Source organism: Stegodyphus dumicola, chromosome X1 (assembly GCF_044657685.1).
Source record: "Stegodyphus dumicola isolate Sdum_Otavi_A_Nest chromosome X1, ASM4465768v1".
In the NCBI taxonomy this organism is placed as follows: Eukaryota; Metazoa; Arthropoda; class Arachnida; order Araneae; family Eresidae; genus Stegodyphus; species Stegodyphus dumicola.
In genome coordinates, this window is record NC_140780.1 from 187896039 (window position 1) to 187918657 (window position 22619).

Sequence of the window (22619 nt, forward strand, 5' to 3'; positions counted from 1 at the left end):
CAATAAGCATGAAGTCAAACTGGCCTTGGATGATAGAAATGGGCAGCTCATTTCATGCTGCTTTAAGTCTATGCCCCACATCATTAACCGTATTAGTTGCAGAGGGGTGGCAGGCCAGTCTCTCAGCAACACAGGACCAGATGTTTTCAATGGATGACAGATCTAGGGACCGTGCAGGCCATGCCGAATACCCTGTGCATCGAGGAAGGTCAGGACACGACGTGCAACATGTGGTCTTACATTATCTTGTTGGAACTTGGCGTTTGTGGGCCTCGGAGGTAGGGCACAACCACTGGATGTAAGACGTCAGAAATGTACCCATCTGCGTTCAAATTACCGGCGAGCCGAACTAGAGATGTGCGTGTCGTGTACCCATTGGCTTCCCAAACCATCACACTAGGTTCAGGTCCCCTATGATGATATCGAATGCAAGCAGGCGTCGTGCGGTTTCCTCGGAGACACCAGACACATATATGTCCATCAGAATACTGCACGTAGAACCGGGACTTGTTTGAAAAGGCGACATTGTGCCACTCCTGTACCCAGCTATGTCGTTTGAGCATCAGTGTCGCCGACTCTATGCTGCATTGTCAAGGGAACCCGAAGTAATTGTCCCCATGCTGATAGTCCATGCTGCTGCAAACATCGACGCACCTTACGAGCTGATACTGAGCGTGCTGCAAACATGCCCATTTCCTGACTAATGGTCCGTGACGTGGTTATACGCTTTTTCAGGTCTGTCCTCACAATATGTCTGTCCTCTCTGGCGTTAGTCATGGGAGGGCGTTGAGATCCTGCATGCCGTTCAGTATGACCCTCAGTAATTAATTGATTCCATATTCGCATGACAGTGGTTGGATGTCGACCAGTGTGACCGGCGATATCACGGAACGATAATCTACACTTTCAATAGGTAACAATCCTTCCTCTATCTATAGCTATATAAAACAGTTTTTAAAGGAACCTGTAAATATAAGGTAATTCGTAAAGAATAAAATTGCCTTATAGATTTGGCATAAAACAGTTATTCATCAAATACGACTTATTAAGATATATATTGTTTCCTGCTTACAGGTTTTTAATGAAATGATTTCACAGAGAACCGATGATAGCTTGATCAAATACAGCTCTAGAACTTTCTACAAATATACTCGTACAGCTCTTCTCAGTATCATAGAGTGCAATCCGTAGTTACACTTCAAAATACTAAGAACATTAAATACAGCCCAATGCAAAGCGCATCTAAAAGGCGAAGTTCTCACATATATCTCTTTACTCCGAATACAGCTCTGAACGGACAACTACTAAGAGCAGATGCTCTCTTCGGTCTTATATAGTTTCACCCGCCCACCGAGAAATCTCTAATATCTCCCATTTCTAAAAATTACTGGAAGGCTTATAGGTCAAAGTTACATTTAAGGGCCGGACACGGTTACAGATACATATAAGGATCAGTTACAGTTATTCAAATACAGTACCAATTAGTTACACAGGGACCTGACTGAAACGTCGTCAAATTGTCGCCAACTATGGCGACTTTTGCCGAGTTCTCACCAAATTTGGCAAAAAGAATAGTCTTCAAAACTGTCCGCAGCTTGGCGATATCTCGCCAGTTTAGCAAGATGGCCATTTGCTCAGTGTTATACAGATTTGCATCTGTATTCTTATTTTTCCGGAATAGCTTCGTATCTTTCAAGTATTTCATGTTACATTTTACATAAAAATACTACAATTTCATTAACATTACTTACTTACGTGCAAAATTCGTAACAATAGTGATGAGAAAAGTGTTTGCGGCTTTATATATATATATATATATATAGAAGGTTACGAAAATTCTATTTGCATTGCAAAGATTTGTGAATTTTCAGTATCTGAACTGTTTGACCCGTGGACTGTATACGGACAATAATAAAGTCATTAACCATGCCTGTAACAACTTCGATGTTCGTTTTAATAAAATAATCTCATGCTGGCAAATCTTTAGGGATATATGGAATTAAAGTAATTTTTTTCTGTGTGGTTTTGTAATGCAATGAGCAGGATATCCATTTAGCAACTATAAAGACTCGAGTTTAATGCCTAAACATAGCACTTGAATTTTCAGAATTTTCTACTCGAGGAAAAACTCATTTGCTACATGGGGAACACATGAACAATATGCTTTACATATTTATATGTAGTAATACCTGAGATAATTTGTAAGATAAAGCGAATATGATAGACGATTACGGACTGATAAGCCATAGGCAAACAGCGCCATCAATCCAGCTGAAAGGCAACTGTAATTTAAGTTAGGCAGTTTCACAACAAACTTTTGCTATCCTCGAGTTAGCTTTTTCATTTCTTTGTCATAAATATTTACTTTACATTAAAAGTGCAAAGTAGTTTCATTCATCTCGTACATGGCATTTTTCAAAGCATTCATAAGAGGGGAAGAAAGGAGTTAAAGAATAGATGTGGAAGGTAACGTAGCAGAAATTTCAGGTAAAATTTAAATCGCTTTTACAAGTAATGATTGTTAACAGGGCTGGGCACAGCGCGGCTTGCGAGACACGTACAGCTCTCTAAAGCAAGTGGTATGGCTCTTATAAAAACAAAATGTATGTATGAAATACGGTAAGCTAAAATTACTCAGTGCTCGAAAAAATGCAGTTAATTGAGTTCATGTCTTTCTACAAGTTATTAGAAAACTTAAACTGATCAGTGTCTAAACGTAATTATTTTATTTCATTACTTGTTAGTAAAAAACTTAATAATGTTACTCAATAAGATAAAAAGTAAAAAATAAAAATGTTATACTGATTTTGACAAAGAAATTTGTAAAGAAAATCTTTAAAAGTTGGATTTGATTGAGGATGAATGTTTGGATGAATGCTTGTGGATACTTTACACGAAGGATGTGCCGAACGTCTGAATAATTAGTAGCCGTAGAAACTAAATTGGGGTGGTCTGTGAGCGGGACAGAAAATGCATTAGAAACATTTAATATCCTACAGAATTTGATACAAGTTAAAAATAAATTAGAAGTTGATTCGACGTCTGAATGAGAAAATAATGGCAGTTGGGAACTTAGAGAATTCGTGATAAATCTGATGACAGTCACAGATTAGAAGACGATGTTACCTCTAGAAAATTTTGACAATCCATAAAATTTGAGAATAACATATATAAGGTTTGCTTGCAGGGGAACGAGCTTACAGGGAAATTGCAAAATAATTTTGGGGTAGCAGTGAAACGATTTGTGTTTCTGTGGTGCTCATTTAAGAAGAATCCGAAATTTCATAAGCATTACGTAGCTGTGATAGATTAACATATACAAGAAAGTATCGCAGGAGAATAGGCTTATTTAAAAAATGAAACATGGCTACAAGCTATAATTAGAGAAACAGATGACAAAAGCCGAAAAACTTTGCGTTATCTTCGACTCCTCATCGCATGCTGAAAGCAAACTGTCACTGAATCATTATTTAAACTTTTCTTTCCGTTTGAAACCTGTTTCACTACTATTAAAACTATGTAAATATGGACTTGTGGCTTTTGTAAAACCAAGATGAGGTTCTCGAAATATTCTGAATTCTAACAAGTGGCTCTTACTTATATGAAGTTTGACCACCCCTGTTGTATAATCCAAGCAACAATTCAACTTCTGTCAGGGGATGCAAAACTGTAAAAATTCAGGGAAAATTTTCCAGTATATCTGATAAACAAAATCCCATAATCAAATTAAAAATTGCCTATGTTTATTCTTATCTTTAGAAAGGGGGAATACTGTAAGCAAATATCACCTACAAATCAACTTTCAGTTAAATCTGATAATAATAAAGCATGTATTTTTTTATCTGTTAACGAATCAAATATGGGAATCTGTATGCATTTGCAATTTTCACATCATAAAAATTTTTATCTTTAATGTTTATTTATTTTGTCATATAGCTAAAATGTATGAATTTATATATGAATCAAGGATGAAAATCATCTGACAGATGTAAGACTTTCTGTTGTTACTTCTCTTGAGGAGCATAATATTTCTCTTAAGGACTCAAAGGAAGTCAATAAGACATAATAAGGGCCAATAAGACTTCAACAGCCTTAATGCATTTATTCAGCATAATATTTCCTGTTTAAGAGCTCTAACCGTTTTGAGACTGGGAAAGAAAATTTCAAAAACAAAAATTAAGACATGTTGTATTTACTATAACATATTTCAGAAAGTTTTTTAATTTTAGTAAAATGCACACTTTATATCTATTTACGACCCTTGGAAAAATGTCTGGTTTACATGGGTTACTTCAATTTCTGGTCAAAATTCTAGTAAAGTATGGTTTTTGTCCTGCAAAATTTCTGTGCTAGCCGTACTCCTGTCGAAAAGAAGCTTTCTGATAAAAACTGTACCCTCGGTTACTTTTAATCACTGATATTGTTACTAAATACTAGAAACTTACCAGATTCAAATATGTTTATAAAAGCGAAACAGGAAAACTTCCGTCAAACACATTCTTCTTAACTTTTAACAAGTTATTTTAACTTAAGATGCTAAAATTTTCAAAAATCATTTTTTGGCTTTATTTTTCTTTCTTTTAATCTTTTTATTTCCCTCCCATTTCTACTCATCATCGTAACAACAATTTTCGTTACTACTAACTGGTATGCTGCTAATTTTTAGCACAGAACGAACAGTGAGAGTTCAGGAAAATGAGAAAAAAAATGACTGAAAATATTTCTCTTTGCGGTTTATTTTGCAAGAAGGATTTTAATAATCATCGCTTAGATGCAAGAATGTCACTGGAAAAGCTGAAACAATAGCTATTACATAAAATGCTTAAGTAACTTTAAAATATAGTAAAACGGCCTAATTATGACTTTCTTGAGCAACATTTTTTCTTTGAAAGCATGTACCCCATTCAAAATTTTTATTTCCATCTATATAGCTTCATGCCAAGAAATTGGTTATCAGCTTGAGCAAGTCATAAACCAGTATTTATGTTTCTACTGGAATAAAATTAGAATAATCTTTACAGAAATTTTCCTTGAACCCAAGTTAGAACCCAAGTCAACCCAAGTTCAACCCAAGAAGTCAACCCAAGTTATTTATTTCAAAGACATAAAAAATTGTTATATACGTATGATTTGAGCAAACAATGATGTTTTGTCGTTTTCCATTAAAAGTGTTAATATTTCTTTCTCTTTTCCATTAATTTTTCCGGTCTGCTTCTCCTGATTGATGGTGAGTTTTCCGTCATATATATTGGACAGCCGTTAAATAAGCATGGATATACGTCGTCTTTTAAAATTGGACGTTTTCTCGGTATTCTTAAAATCGCCCCATTTTTATCCATGAAAATGAGAAAAAAAAAATTCACGCGCATCATATCTTCGCGAAAATTGTACTTTTTGCTCAGTATGCGGTAAAATGCTTCATATTATGTCAGCATATTAATTCAAATAAATTCGTCTTTACTTTTAAAATAATAAATAAAGTCATATTTCAGTAGTGAAATAATTGCTAACATGTGATTTGCATTGATTTCGGAAATATGATTTTTTAAAATATATAAAATGCATAACTTAATAACTTACTGTATAGATTAGTTTCATTTTTAAATATTTTGCTATAATATTTATAAAAAATATTTTAAGTATTAATTAGTTTAACAAAATTTTAAACAATAATTTAGCACGTATTTTTACTACTAACTAAATTTAATAAATCAAAAGTATTTATATTTCATTAGGTGAATCTACCTTAGATTAATATATTTAGATGAAATAAAGTAATGAAACATTGCAAAATAAATCTTATGTGAACTTCAGATTTTTGAAAGGGCAGATTTAGTCTGTTTTCATTCTAAAAGTAACGCTGATGAACTATGAAAAAAATGCTAAAATGACCACGTCTAAAAGCGGTCATATCATGACGTTTCGGGGATGTCGACAAATTGCCAAGATGCAACGGGAAATATTTTGCGTCTTCGCAACGTTGTAAAGACGTCATAAAAGTTACCACGATCACTTTGCAACCTCTCGGACCAGTTTGCAACGTCTTTGCTACCTCATGTGCTACTTGGGTTGAATACATCGAACAACTTTGAAGCTGCATGCAGCAGCTTAAACCAAAACCAACTGGATCACATGCAACGAAAGCAGTATTTACTCACAATGATTTAGAAACGTGTTCACATGTGTTTGTGCGACTTAATCCAGTACGACGGCCACAGCAGCCAGCTTATGAAGGTTTCTTTAAAGTGCTCAAAACGTGGTGCAAAATTTTTAAAATTATCCATTCACAGGAAAACAGTTTCAGTCTCAAAAGAACGTGTGAAACCAACAGTTATGTCTAATACGGACATGGATACTTACTCTCCTAATACTTAACAACCTAGATCTGCAAATCACGCCAAAACAAATATTCGTCAAACTCGCTGTATCAGACATGTGCATTTCCCTGACTTTTACGTATCATCAGATGATAGTGGAGAGGGAGCATGCAGCAGACTATACAGAGATAAGAAATTCGTGTACCCGGTCCCCCACAAATCCCAATCTTCGAGATGTTACTCGGTGTGACACGACATGCTCTGACATTATAGAAGCATTATTCATTCAGTAACGTCTGCACTTGAATACGAACTACTTGAATGACACACACTTAACTTACACTTGAATGACGTTACAAGAATCATAACTTCACGACCAGCGTCAAGATATTTTAGCGGTCTTTGTCTATCATCAAAGCTTCTCTAATTGAATATATTCTTTTATTTGACGGACTTATGATCCTGTTCTTCATTGGATATCGTTTTAACTGTAACGGATCAGAGGACGTGTACAACCGAAAAATTAAGAAGGCGTGACCAATTTAGTCTGCAGATTATTTCAGACAGTGAAACATGTCAGAAGGCTCCGAAACTCTCGGCTGGAGTAAATCTTATCGCTAACAAGATCTTCACATAATGAGGACAGTACTTACAATAATTGTTTTTATGCTTTCAATATTGTTATGTATAAATAATAGAATTTTTTATAGATTTATAATAAATGTGTTTTAGTTCTGCATGCGGTAAGTAATATGCAACCTAAACTAATCGTAAACTAGTTAATTACCTTTCCTTACGTGGAGTCGGTCTATCAACGCAGCTTACCGCCATCACACCGCCCTCATCACTTCTACTTCTGACGTCTGTTCTTTGCACACGTGCCTTAAAATTAAATGAAGTCTGTATTCATCTTTGTCTACTATGTATGTCTACTATGATGTATTTCATCTGTTTAAATACTGCCTTTATTTTATTTTCTTATTTATTTATTTATTTATTTATTTATTTATTTATTTATTTATTTATATTTCTTTTTTAATCTTTATTTGTAATTTATCCCCTCTGAGTTTAAATGATTTCCATTGATTCTGATTTAGGAACTTAACGCACAAAGTACTGATGTAGAGCGTTACGCTCAAAATACTGTTAGTAAAGTTTAAATAAGCAGTCGTCAGTGGTCCAGGAACAGATTAATCTATTTTACTTTAATTGGTATGGAGAAAATAGTGTCAATTTCTGATGATGAATGACCTACAGAATAAATTACGTTCGTATAACGAGGTTTCACTGTATTTCAAAGGGAGGAGGGAACGGGGAAAATAAACTAAATAGGGAAATAAGACGTAAGTTGGAATTTTCACACTATTTTGATTGTTTTAAAATCAAATGAATGGGAAATTCTCAGTATTACGTGAACGATTATATATTTTTTGTGTACTTAAATATATTTCCCTCTTTTTTTTTTTTTTTTTTTTTTTTTTTTTAAGAACTGAGAATAATTAATTTTGAAACATTTCATTATTCAAACATTATTCTGTCTTGTCTGGAATTTTAATAGGACTTGCGTTATGAAACTACATAAAATGATATTCTTCAGCACTGTTTGACACGCATAAAGCATTAAATGAAAAGAGCGTGACAGGATGTTAAGGAAAGGAAAGGCAGATCATTTTCGGTTTTAAAGCTAAGATTACAAACAACCAGGTTTTGCTGACTTTAGTGATGGGATAAATAACCTTGTCTGAGACTTTTGAGAAATGGCGCAATACTTGCGAATGCACGTTAAAAATAATCTAGAATCTCAGCCCTCTCTCCTAAAGCAGATGGGTCAAATTTTCTACTTTTACTAAACGTTAGTAGGTCAAAGATAACAGCACTTTTTTTTTTCTTTTTTTGCGGTCAGCATATTTTTATTAATATTATTATAATTCCTTAGACAGCATCATTTTTAAATATCCTTCAAGAAAATATGACGCATGGCTGTATGAATTACTAGCCCACAGCTGAACGAAAAGACCACACCTGAAATGAAGTCTGAAGTTTAAATAAAATTTCGCAATATGCTTGCAAAGAAGTAAAGATTTCCGTTCTTTCTTTTAAGATGGTGTTTATTATATTTTATTAATATACTTTAAAACTATGGAGTACATTTATAGGCAAAATATTGAATTAGAAGTTGATTTATTAATAAATAATAATTCACCTGATTTTTAGAAATAAACATAAAAATAACCATAAAGCTCTTTAAGCAGTTTTGCAATGTTAACGAGAAGTTAACCCTGCAGAACTGACGCATGTTGTGGTAATGAACAACCGCAAAAAAATATGAGCATTCTGAGAATTTTACAGATGTTCTTCTTCCTCCCCCCCCCCAGCAGAATCTCATTCAGTACACTCGAAGAATAAAAAAAACCTGATCTTCTACCATTGACGAAAAGTTGTTTACATTTGGCTTTTATTGCAGTTTCATGAAGAAAATAACTAAGAATTCAAAAATAAAACCATTTTGAAAAGGGAAAGTGCAATTATTTTCTATTCGGAGGCCATATGGAATGTTCCTGTTTAAAAAACATTTGTTAAGATGGAGACAAGAGAAACTTTTTAAAATCTAATAAGAAATTAACAAATTAACAATTTCAAAAAAAAATTATTGTATAAAGGATATTATTATACTTATTTTCTATTTCTTTAAATCAACAATTATTTTAACTATTAAATGCTATATTATATTATCATATAAGATTTGAATGGCATCATTATTATTCTATCACATAACCAATCTACATGCTAATATATCTTATTCCATTCTTATTGTTTTTTTACACGTTTTTAAGCAAATTCATTGTGTAATTCACAAAACAAATTCATAAAACAAAATTATAAAAACAAAATTCGTTAAAAATTATGATACAGTTTTTCATATTTTTTCTCTGAGTAATTATTTTAATAAATATTTTATTTTATCCTTACATATAATTTTCCCTTAACTTTTATCACTTGTTTTTCACAGGGTTAGAAATAATAACGATATATCTTGAAAAAATATGGTTGCTCAAACTCTTTTATGTGGAAATATACATAATAAAGATTAATTATAAAAACTTCAAGTGATTTAATAATTCTATTAAACTAGAAATGGGTCATCAAGTGTCCCGCCCCCTCTGGGTACAAGTAACTATTATACATTTAGTAAGGTTCATTAACGTGGCATGTTGCTAGTATGTCTTTTTTTATGAAGTCCTGATAGTTACTTTTAGTTCTAAAAGCAATATAGTCGCGACAGTAAGTAAGAGAGAACTACAAATTATTTTTCTCTTATTTTTCTCTTATTTAATATTTGGCCCACCAGCGGCCGAGCGGTAAAGACGCTGAACACTGGTAGTTCGGTCTGAGGTTCGAATCCCGCGAACGGGCTGGCTGCATGGGCGTTTTCGTGGTTTTCCCCATGTGTAACGTGTATACGAGCCAGTTTCCCTTAGAAAGTCCTCCACGAAAGGCATCCCTCCCTTTAGGCAGATAGCCCTCGTGTGCTTTGCCATAATTAAATACACCACCACACCACTTATTTAATATTTTCAATTTTTAGTGCATATTTTAAAATTATTACACGCAGGTTATAATTTTAAATATTACTTATTGTTAAAAAGCTTGTTGTCTGCGATACACCAAATTGTACTTAAGAAATAAGCTGCTACCTGTAGAAAAGTGAGCCGCAGCTTGGCCAAGCAAAAAAAGCGGCTTTAAAAATCTTTAATTGCTGTCCTCGTTATTAAATTTCAGATCTGGACTCCCAGTTTATAAATTGAATAAGCTTTGTTTAGGTCAAGGACTCTACGAACATGAAGCCTGGATAAACCCTGTCTTATTCTCCTTTCACCTGTGTTTTATAAGCCCGCTGCGTGATTATTACATAACTAAAAATAGTCGTATATCTCCGAATATGAGGATAAGTGAAATTGCATATACAAACAGAGACCTGCAATGTACAGGCGAACACCGATTATCCGAAATCTTGCTTAGTCTAAATGGAAGTAATTTAAAACTAATCGGATAAGCTTTAAAGCCAGTTGTTATTTCTAATTTTCTTCACATGAATTCTTTTCACTTTCTCATTATTCAAAAGAAATTATATATTTTATAGTGGGAAAGTGATTCTTGCGTATTTGTCTGAAAATTAAATGGGCTGCAAAACTGCCATTCTAGATACGTACCTTTTCTTTCACGTGCCTATATTCATTGATGTACACACCCGTTCAAAAAATAAGCAACAGAGGCAAAATACGGAGTAAAACGAAAACTATCTAATGGATACACGTGAAATTAATCCAGGAGCTTGGTGTAGTATTACTAGACCACATAACAAAGAATAAAGCAAAGACATCCAAAACCACATGTATTACGATCTACCATCACATCGCAAAAGACCAAATGGGTCGGAAGATTGTGCAATGAAAATATCACGCTAATAACTGGTATGATACCCTCTAGCTGAAATGCATGTTTGACAAGGGCGGGGCAAACTGGAATAGTGTCGCTAATCGCTTGCTGTGACAATAGCGCTCATTCCAGTAGTAATACATGTCGGAGCTCGTGAAAGATGCCTGCCGACACACTGCCTCCTGCTATCCATCGTCCCAACATGTTCCATGCATGCCGTATGAGAATGAGGTCCTCTAATCTAGCAGGCCAAAGCAGATGTGGAGTAGTTTCACTCTCCAGGTAATCCCGCGAGACTGGAGCTGTATGCTTGCAAGCGTTATCATCCAAAAATTCCATATCACGTCCGTGCCCATTCCAGAGATAAAAGCACGCCCAAGAGGCTATAGAATTTCGTCGTGATATCGGACGACTGTGACGGAATCAACAGGAATGACGTAGAGATATGTGCGGCTGTTCCTTGCTTCCCCAGACCATACAATTAAACCTCCTCCTCTGTAATGGTTTCTTTCCACGACGTTTGGCGCCCGATAGCGTGTCCCTGGCTCTCGCCATGTCATTGTTCTTCGGAAATCCTTCTGGATTTTAAATCGAGACTCACGCGTAATGAGTACGATGAACCAGTAATCTGTCGTCTGACTGCGATGCTCACGGGCTCAAATTAACCGCGCTCTGACATGAGATGAGGGCAAAGGAACACAAACCACAGGTCGTCGAGCGTACAGTCCAGCTTCATGCAGTCGACTGGACACAGTTTGGATGGATATGGACTGCCCTGTAGCAGCAGAGAAATGCGACGTCAGCTGTTGTGTTGTTAGTGATCTGCGGCGTCTTGCTCATAGCAAAAGGAGGAGATCATTTGCCGATGTGGTAATCCTCCGGTCTCCAGATCCATGTTTTCTACAGAATTTTTTATCTCTTTGGTAACGATTCTACAGCCCATTGATAAGAGTACGATGCACATTCAGCTCTCTGACGACAGCGGATTGTCTTGTACCAGCTTGCAACATCCCGACAACCCTCCAAGATGCTTCAACGGCAAAAGGTTGTCTTTGGCTCATGCTTTTCTCTTTGGCTACATCAGATTACACGGAACTATCGCTGCTTGCGAACTGACGCATAGATCCGGCATGCCCCTTTTTAAGACGTAGTGGTGTGACTATGGGATTGCGTTTTATGTTAATTTTGGTTGCCTATTTAGATTCGGCGATGCAACCTCTACCTCATATGTAAATTGTATGTTTTAATTTCCCTTTTCACATTCGTATCTTTTCTTTAAGCCTTGATTGCTTATTTTTTTAGCACGAGTGTATTATGACAGTTAAAACTTGCGCTATATTCTGATGCGGCAGGAAATGCCAAAAATTGTAGTATAAAAAATTGAATAAATTATTAAAAATATGCTTAAGTACATCCATCCCCGTTTACCATCCACTGAAGGCTATTTTCTGAGGTTCAAGGCAGCAGAAAACAATTGCCTAGAGACTCTTAGGTAGATTTGTCTGTAAACATTTAGAATTTTGTTTTGTAATTACACCAATATTCGAAACTTTCATTAAGTGAGTCAAATCAAGAAATAGGCTTAAAATGGAAATTCATTCTATTCTAAATATAATCAAAAATAACATTAATGCTGCAAATGATGTGTGCGAAAAATGAACATTCTTCTCACCCCCTTTAAATAATTAGTCTAGTTATGAGTCAACTTTAGAGGTTAACTCGAAATTGCCCGGCCCCTTTAACTCGGATAAACAAACTTTTGTTCCATATGTGCAACCATGATGACCAAGCAAAGCTTTAAATTTCTCTGAAATAAGCTATGGCACATAATGCTGAATTTATATACGTACTTCCGAAGTTGTATGGTTGTGAAATGATGGCTGGTCAAATGGCTGGTCTTTCGAGGACCAACAAAGTCAGCTAGAAGTAAAAGAGGTGAAGTTGTATGTATATATAGATATATAGATATATAGATATAGATATAGATATAGATATTCATGCAAAGCAAAAAGAATAAAGTAACATTCATCACTGAAATTTATGAAAGTACATGCCAAAAGGTTAATTTTTGTAATTTTGAGATTAGGTTAATTTTGTTGCCTATTTTATCATTTATGGGCGAGTATTCAGCAAGTGTAAGATAAAACTGAATAACCCTACAAAAGTTTTATTTTAAATCTTAAGTCGAGTTACTTTTAAGCTGATAACGGCAATGTTGATATTCGTGCTTTGTTTTAAAATACTATGTTTCAGTGACCTTGAGCAAACGAATATGCTCACTGTTTCCTGCAGTATTTGTTATTCATTGCGTGCGAAAAGCAAAGGATGTATGTTGATAAAATTAGTCAATTTAAAATCACATTAAAGTGTACAACATATAATTCCTGGAATAATCCTTTGTTTTCTAAGTTGACAAAGGCACTGACTGCGTGCAAGAAACAAATGATGAAAATTTCTGTCTATTGTGAATTACTGACGTAACAGATATAAATTCTAGAATTATTGTATTCAGCTGTTCTTCCTCTGATTTTTGAAAGCGATATGCAGTCAAAACCCACTAGAGCGAGCCCGGATTAACGAACCCAAGGATAAACGAACGAAATTTTTCATTCCGCCCAATTTCCTACACACCTAATGCTATTTTATACAGGTATAATAAACCTCTACAAAGCCATCAAAATTACATATTTGAACTTATATCTTTATATATAAATATATAGATAGATATCTTAGACATAAAGCTTCTTTTCTTATTTCTCATATTTTTCCATAATTTCTTCAAATTTTAACTGAACAATCAGTAACTTTTAAATTACACATATTTAGGTTATCAACATCCGTATACCATTCATCTGAGGAGCTATATTTACGACGGTATTTTACCTTCATATCCACTTTTCTTGCTGTTCTAAACAGAGGCTATGCAAGACATATGTAACATCCCATTCCTGGAGAACGAGGATAAATAAAAAGCATACCGTTGAACACCATATGGTGTTCAACGGTACATTACAAGAGGCTTCCGAAGACTACACAAACTATGTCGCTGGAACAACTAATGTTTAGCTTGCTTTCCCTCAAAATTTGAAGTTCCTTCAGCAACAGGAAGTCTAATGGAAATCTTTGGTTTTATCAAGCGCACCTTGCGCGCATACATTAAACCGGCCACCAGTTTCGATGGTAGAAGTCAGGTAATTCTTGGAACAATTAGAAACGCCTTTTTTATTATAATCTGTTGTAGGGAGAGTAATTTTGAATGTGAAGGTTGAAAGTGAATACCAAAAGGGGGTTTCTTTTCTTTTTTCTTTTCTTTTGTGGTGAGGAATTTACAGGCTAGTGTAATACTGGTTTGGATATTTTTAAATCTGCTAGTGCGAAAACTAATTTTCAGGAAGATACGGTGCAGCTCAACACCAATAAGCTCAACACCAATAAGCCAATAAGTTGGTGGAAGAAAAGGTACAGCTGCAGGTCTTGAACCTGAAGGATTTGAACCGGTAGATAAAACTAAGTCGGAGCAGTTGGCAAGAAATGTTTCAGACTTATTTAGATATTACATCAGGTTTGACCTATGCAGTCAAGCACTGGAGAGAAACACGAAATCGCCTCTCTTTCTGTAGAGCAAAACTCTACCGCTATGTCAAAGTCAAGAAGATCATAGAAAAGCATATTTTGGAAATGCTGAAAAATAAAATTATAATCCTCATAAATGGCCTTTACGATAGGCTTGTAATACTATGCCGAAAGGAAAATCATATCCCCCCTCACTGATTTTAAATTATGCCTTTTCGTTATTTTCTACAGGAAAATAAATAGCATGACAACACCAATAATTGAGAAAATAGTCAAAAAAATTAAAGTCACAAATTACATGACGACGCTGGATATTAGTCTGCATAACTTACTTTAATGATACTTATATGTATATGATAAGTGTGAACCCAGAGGACGCGTCGAAAACCGATGTTTTCACCAAATCAAAAAGGGTTTCGCCTTCCTTAGAATGCCGATAACATAATATCCACAAGCAATACAAATGATGAACACATCCGGAATTTGAACGAAGTTTTTCCACTTCTAAACCAGCAGGTTTAAAAGTGAATGGTAAATGTAAACTCACAGGTGCAGAACTGTGATAACTAGGCTATAAGCTCTTTCAGAGGGAAATTGGAAAGACAATTCTTAAATTGCTACGATAAAAATTTATCCACTAATTAGCATGGTAAAAGAAAAAAAAAAAAGACATCATTCTTGGGTTTATTCTCCTGTTATAGGTCTTTCATCAAAGATTTTGCTCACATTCGTATTAAATTCAGAAAGGGAAAAGGTAAGATTCACTTGATCGGCAGAAGAATACACGGAGTTTGAAGAAATAAATCCGAGCCTTCATTTTAAAATTTCCGAAAGCGGATGCTAAATTAGAAATGGTCACAGATTATATGATTTCCCGATAGGAGCAATATGTATGCAAGACCGGACAGGCGAACAGATGAATGCAGACCTGGACACCCGGACGGCCTTTTATGACAAATCGAGTATCGTTCGGTACCCGCAATTGTCTAGTTGGGCACACCTTCCTGGCGTAGGAATAAATAGGATAAATAAGAAAACTATAACTAACTAAAAACTGCTTAAATATAATTATATTAATTTTATGAAAGGGAAAAATTTTATAAATATATTTAAATCTAGTAAAACTTTAGGCAAAACGTTCAGACACGTTTTGAACGTCATACTTTGAATGCTACTGCAGAACTAGTGGTGTAATTTTCCAAAAGCACACTTAAAAAAATTTAAAATTAAAATTTCTCAAAACTTAAATCTAAGACAGTTTTGCTGGGAAATTATCTGCTGCTAACGAAATAAATATCCTTAATTTATAAAAATTCAAAGACAGGCACATTATAATTAATTACTCGTATGAAATCTTGATGTTTTGAGTTTAAAGATTTTTTTACTTTGACAATCACAGACTTTTAAGCGTACATAATTTTATTTTTACAAAAGTAGGAAATTTTGCAAATATTTACTGTAATTAAGCAGCACGCTTAAATTTTCAGCAAAAGTGTTTAGAAACTATCTTCTCAAAGACTGACCAAAAAGCACATGTTGCAAATCTTTAACAACTTCCACAATAGTATTTGCTTTTAAGTAAAATTTACATTTATTAATGCCATCTTAATTTTGCTTATTTTATTAAATTTCCTCTCACCGAATTTTGAGAGTAATTATAAATTACGATTTGAGTGTTTTCATTTTTATTCGAATAAAACTATTGTAAATTTTATAATGAAAATCCAAAATGCTGAGCAAGTCTGTTTCGCTAATTATTTTTTAACATTTACAATTTCCCAGCTCATTGTGCTTACGTCTATCTGTTTCTATAAAAATGGTTCTAATTAATAAGTATAATTATGTATAATTTTATAAGTATAATTATATCTTTTTTAGCCTGCAGGTCATTACACCTGCAGGCTAAAAAAGAGAGAGAGAGCTTTTTATTAAAGATGAATTTTATAAAAGGGCCACTTTAAAGATTTTTTATTACTTTGATATCTATCATCGTTTTTACTGCTTATGTTTCATGTCACGTTCTCATATTCATTGATTCTTTACATATGGAAAAAAAGCCAATGACCATCTCTAAATAATTCAATGTGGGTTCCGAAAACATATAAAACTATAATAATGATCTAATTAATATATTGATTAAATTGATTATTCGGTTAATCACATTTGATGTTATTCTTTCAAACAATGACATAAAATCAATGTGTAAAACAATCTGTCATCGATGAACAAGAGAAGTGAACGGAAGAACGTCCACGTGGTTGAATAAGGTCATCTCATTCTCACATTGTTTTTTCTCGAGTGGTATATTGTTTGATTTCCCATTGCTAAGTTAGTGTTAAACAAATTCTCTTTTCCACGTCGTAAAACGTAATATAGGTTATGTATTACTTTCATTGTAAGCTTAAAATAATTGCAGAACAGAATAACAGTAGAAGAATTTAAATGTAACAAGAACCAAAGATTTCATTTGCTGTTACCCGGTTTTGGTGTCATTTTCTCTCACAGCATTGTCACCAGTATATTCTATTCGATATGAATCTTAACCAGGAAAGAACTTCATTGTTCGTGAATTGTGAAAATGAAAGTAAAGATCATGTCAAAAACAATAAGATGTAAAATAAAAGAAAATGACCCAAAGCACCGCAAAAATAAGCTTCACCTTCCAAGGGATTTGTAACATAACCCTTTGTAAGAGAATTACGCAAAATAGCAGTTCATAAATCAAAAAAGCTTTTGATCATTTGGCACAATTACACCTTCGCGTAAGATAAAATAGTATCTAATTGAATTCTAAATTAATGATTTTGTCATTATTTTCCTGTTTCTTTAAATGGTTATCATTGAAAATATAAATTAGGCTTTAGATATTACTTGTTAGATTTATCAGGGAATCTATTACTTAAGATTACTAAAGCATCTGGTGAAGCTGATATTATTCTTACTTGTTATGTTTTAGAGTATTCACTAACTACATTTTCAATAGTAATAGCCTTAATATACACGCATACTAGTAAATCTAGACACATCCAGTCTGTTGCATAAAAGATGCAACATTGTTTCTTTTATTATTTATTTCTAATATTTTTCAAATATTAACTTCACAGTAGATTTACAGCTCAAGTATCTGATAACTTAAATAATACTTCAAAAAATGTTTCCTGTAATGAATTACTAAACACCTTGTTAATGTTAGGAAACTTAAACTGTTTTGCCAACCATGAAGTTAAAAGACTAAATTGTATTTTTGATTTATTGATGAACTGGTATCTTTTAACTTAAATATGGGAAAAATATTAAAGTATATCATCAGGGAAAGCCAGGCATTAATCATTTAGCAATCGTCTGCTTGAAAGCTATATTCTGTATGATATGTAGGTGTTCAGTCATACAGCTCATCTCTTTGATCAATAATTAAACTAGAAATACGATTAAATATGATATGCTATTTAAAACGACAGCCCATGAGCTGATGTCGATAGCTACTTACAGATACAAGCTGAATTATAACAGGAAGTCTTCCGACAGCTCATGGCAATCACTGGCAGCTTAGTAAAAGCATTTTTAATAACTGCGTATCCATAATTTCCAGTTTCCTTCAGCAACTCTTCTCTGGGTACAGCATATAAATGTGATAGATTCTAGGAATAATACATCAATGTGACTTTATCTCATAGTCGTTAATAGCCGTCTCTGGAGTAAACATGCGAGGATCACAGGATAAATGCTGTTGCAGTGCTTGTAACTTATTATGGAAGAATTAACATGACTTTGCTTTCTAAGTTATGCGAGTAAATTCTAATCTCCAGGTGTTTCGATTTGGACAATCAAACTGTAACTTTTCAATAATTTGTCCCTTCTGGAAAGAGAAAATCATTTTTTAACGCCATGAGACCATTCTTGATACTGAAAAAAATTCCACAATAACGATGTATATCGATGTATTTTTGCCTACTAACAGCCGCTCGGTTATCATTATTTTGCAATATCTGTATACACTTATATTAATGAAAGCCTGTCACATATTTTCATTCATCTGTTTCTTTTTCAAATATATATATAAGGTGTAATGTGCAGTCACATTCTAATGTGTTAATCTTTGGATAATTCACTTCTGATGAAGCAATTAAAGAGCACTATATATGTATAGCACAATAAAGTAGAAAAATAAAAAGATCGAATTTGGTTGTTTTGAATACAGCAAAACACGTAAGAACTATATAGCTAAGGGTTGGAATGTTTTCCAGGAGGAAGTTTTTAAGAGAGACTGGCTTGTGTTCGCGTTACGCATGGAGAAAAACCACAAAAGCACAACCGTTTCCCAGAATTTGAATTCGAGTCTTACTTCAAATGTTCGGCAGTCTTATCCACTTGGTCATAGGCCGGCAAAATAATAAAGAAATAAAAATAAGAGGTTATTGTTTATAAAGCATGCTAAAAGCAATTGCAAAATTAGGAGGGATTGACACATGAATGCAATTATAGTATTAAAAAAAGGAAATTTAGTACAAGTCCAGATAAAACCAGTAACCATGAATCTTTAGATTCATCATTGTAAAGCGGTCATTCTTTACGGAGAAGGATGTAGATTTAAATGCCGTAGATATGCAGCCTTTATGAAAGATTTCCCATAGAAATCTTGTGGTACCTAATGATCAGATATACACTTAAGATCATGACAGGAGAAATAACACTATGAATTAAATGCAAATAATACAAATAATTGAAAACACGAAACAAAAGAAAAGCAAAAACTTTATTTGTAAGAAGAAATAATTAATAGAATGGTAATCGTAAGAAATTAAATTTAAAGCGTATAAATAAAAAAATTAGAAAGTTTCCAAAATACTCTTAAACTTTTACGTTCTACTTCTTAAGTAGAAAGATATATAAAACTTATCAATAATAAACACCAATAGATAAAAGATATTGTAATTACAAAAAGAAATTAAGAATAAAAAAGATAAAAATAAATGTTTACGTATAATTGTGGAAACGTTTGTTGTTGATAAGCAATCTAACTGACTCAAGTGAAGATTTTAAACAGCTACCAGGCTGTAGTAAAGCTAAAAATTATTCGACTCATAGCTAATAGCAAGTTAAAATAATAAAAAAAATATTTCACTTTGGTAATAAGGTGTTTACTGTAAGTACTTCATAATATTTGCGTTGATTACCGTAAAAAAATACCAACACCTGCGAATCTTCACGACGCCATAAGACAGCTAAAACAGTTTCCTCTTCTTTGCCTTCACAATAGATATATATTCCAAATCAAGTTGAAAAAGTCTTGACCATGAAAAATTCATTTAAATAAACAGTATGCTCATTGAAAACTTCCACATATTATCCTCACATATTTGTAAAGCCTTGGATGAAACCTAACCTACGATTCTTTTGAAACTGCAGGGGATTGTTTAGGTTTGGTTATATCATGCTGCGACAAAGATGTGTTCATGCAAATTTTTGTAATATTTTCACCTTGGTATGAAATATTTGACTTCCAAACTGGTTACTGATATCGCGTGTTTCAGGAAGGAGCATTTTTAACATTTGGCAAACATTTTTGGTTTATTTTGTTTCATATAATAAAGTTGATGTGAACATGCAGAATGTTCTGCTCTGATTTTGAAGAAATGGGGGTTTTATTCTTAGCGCTTTTTTTCCGCTTTTTAATTTAATTCAATCCCTTTTATAAATGCATTCCAATGAATGGATAAAAAGACTAACAAAATAAACTTTTAACTTCGTTTATAATGATTTTTCTGAACGATTTGTCAACTTTATTTCAAAAAAACTTATAATAATATTACATGCTGATGCATATGCTCTATATAAATTAGAAAAAAACTAATTTTCATTCGATTTCAAAACCATTTCTAAATTCTATGGAAAGCAGAAATATTTAACACGTACAGTTCATGAAGTTAAAATCAAGAGTAAATTACAGAGTCCACTTGAGTAGTAAGCGCCCGTACTCAGGTAACGGAAGTGACGTCACAGAAAAGGGGCGTGCTCTCCACCATCTTGGATCACGTGACAACCGAAAATGACGTAAATGGATGGAATGACGTAGACGGAATGTCGTCGCTCATAGTTTCGGTTTTATTCTGTGGCAACGAGCCTATTTTTCAAAGTTTTTATTTTTTGTGGCAGCGACAAAATTTGTTTATGGCAGTGGTATCACTTTTAACTTATTATTTTTAATTATTTACGCCTTTTAATTATTTAACACTTGGTTATTTTTAATTATTTAGTACGTCATTAATTTTAATTATTTACTTTTTTAATAAGTATTTTAATTATTTAGGACGTCATTATTTTAATTATTACCTTTAATTAATTTTTGTTGAATTTAATATTATTTTACCTGAATTTTAAAAATAACTCCACGAGCGGGATTCGAAGCCGCCATCTTTTGCAAGTGAGAAAAGAGCGTTACATCTAAGCTACCCCATCGTCTTATCAAACTTGTTATTTCACCTAGTCCTCCCTCTTTGTGCATTTCACATTGAGCACCATGATGTCACTAGGAAGGATTGCGCATGCGCGAATCTGCTTTGACATGACAACCGCTTCACACTTTGTTTTTTTCACGACGGCGAACGAATACAATCTTTATGACCAATCATATTCTTCGTAATAATTTTTGTAACCACGAATGTTTGTTTCTTGAAACGGACTAGGATTTCTTTTGGCTTTCTAAATCACTCTGATGTTTTAAATGTAAGATTTTCCCACAGTTTAATTTTTTTTAGTATTATTAGGATATTTTTAATTGTTTTCTTTTTTTTTCTTCTCATTCTTACTAAAGTTAATTTATTAATTTTTCATTTAAATATTTATTTTTACGAATTTAATATTTCCTATTCACTTTTTTATTTTGCAAATTTTGTTTTTTTCTCAAATTTGTTCCTTTTCGTATTTTTACTTTATTTAATTTTTTTTGTTTTGTTGAAACTTATTTTTTTTTTTACAAAAGTAATATTTCTTTTTACAAATTCAATTTTTCCTTCTCGCTTTTTATTAAAAAAAAGTTGTTAATACATTTTTAACTTTATTTTTTTTTACAAAAGTAATATTTATTTTCATAAGTTTAATTTTTTTCAGTTTTTTGTTTACACAAATGCAGTTTTTTTATTTTTATTTTTTCCCTTATGTATTTTACTTTCAAAAGTAAATTTTATTTTTGTTTCTTAATTTTTTTTTGTTATTTTTTTTTTTTTTTTTTTTTTTACCCTTAACTTTTTCTTCCCTTGTTTTAAATACAACATGATGTTACATCTCCATTTCTCTAAAAGTAAACTTACATACATTTCTCTATCTACGAAACTTTAAGCTGGAATTTACATGCATATAACTTCACTCTGCAGGCTTTCATCGATAATATTTTCTGTAACTTTAAACCAATACTCACAATGTTCATTCTATATAGTTTAACTGAAATACTACATTTCTTACTGTTTATTCTGCTAAGTTGGAGATACTCAGAACTTTCTCTTCTAATGTATTGTGCTAACTGTTAATGACTGTATTAACTTTTTGGCCAACTATACAAAACTTCGCGGATTCTCTTTTACACGTCTTACCTTTATTCAAAGGATTCACCACACCAAACTATGTCTGACAAATGTAAATTTTACACTTTCCATTTACACATTTACCCTTATATTTAACTTATAAAACATATTCAAGCTATACAATCTGATTCCTTTTCCCCAAAAAATTAAATACAGATTTACACAAATTTCGTTATTGCAAGACCAACTGACTTTGAACAAATCTTAAATAAGGAGTAATAAATGTTCATGGTATGAAGTCCACTCAAACCATTGCATGGGGCATTTCTACACAGTTTAGTTATGTACCAACAGTACCTCCTTTCTTATTAAATTACTCTACAGACTTGAACACGTGTATATTCAGAACACTCCTTTTTATTCAGCAGTAAGATTCATTTATACTACTAATACAAATTTTGTTAACTCTTTGAAATATTTTACAAAAATATCTTGGATTTTCTTGCACACATCCTACTTAAATCACCAAACATACACTGAATATTGATTTTCCTTCATGTGAAAACGTCACTCGGATTCATAATATTATTCCACCATTTACCGCAGAACTTCATAAACACTACTATATTTGAACTTATTACAACCTTACTCTCCTAACAAGGTACAGGAGATCGAATTATTTTTTAACTACAGAGAAGAATATTGACATTGTAACGTGTTATTTTAAATTATATAAATAACACGTTAATTATAGTCACATTTGTGAAGGAGAACT